Here is a 646-nt window from a genome sequence, read left to right on the forward strand (position 1 = left end):
ATATACGTACATTTTAGTCGCTGTTGATTATGTTTCAAAATGGATAGAAGTAATTGCATGTAGAACTAATGATCATAAAGTTTTAATAAAATTTTTTAAAAAAATTATTTTTAGTCGATTTGGAATACCTAGAGCAATAATTAGTGATGGGGGAAGTCATTTTATAAATAAATCATTTTCTTCTTTGTTAAGAAAATATGGCATTACACATAAAGTTTCTACCACATATCATCCTCAAAGTAATGGTCAAGTTGAACTTGCAAATAGAGAAATAAAACAAATTTTAGAAAAAACAGTTAATCCAAATCGAAAAGATTGGTCTTTAAGATTAACTGATGCATTATGGGCATATAGAACTGCATTTAAGACATCATTAGGGATGTCACCATATAGGTTAGTTTTTGGTAAGCATTGTCATTTATCGGTTGAACTTGAACATAAAGCTTATTGGGCAATTAAAGCATTTAATATTAATTTAGATGATGCATCTAAATTAAGAAAATTGCAATTAAATGAACTTGAAGAATTAAGAAATGATGCATATGAAAATTCAAAGATTTATAAAGATAAAACTAAAGCCTTTCATGATAAAAATATTATGAGAAAGTCATTTGAAATTGGACAAAAAGTTTTACTTTATAATTCT

Source organism: Primulina huaijiensis, chromosome 4 (assembly GCF_012295235.1).
Source record: "Primulina huaijiensis isolate GDHJ02 chromosome 4, ASM1229523v2, whole genome shotgun sequence".
Lineage (NCBI taxonomy): Eukaryota > Viridiplantae > Streptophyta > Magnoliopsida > Lamiales > Gesneriaceae > Primulina > Primulina huaijiensis.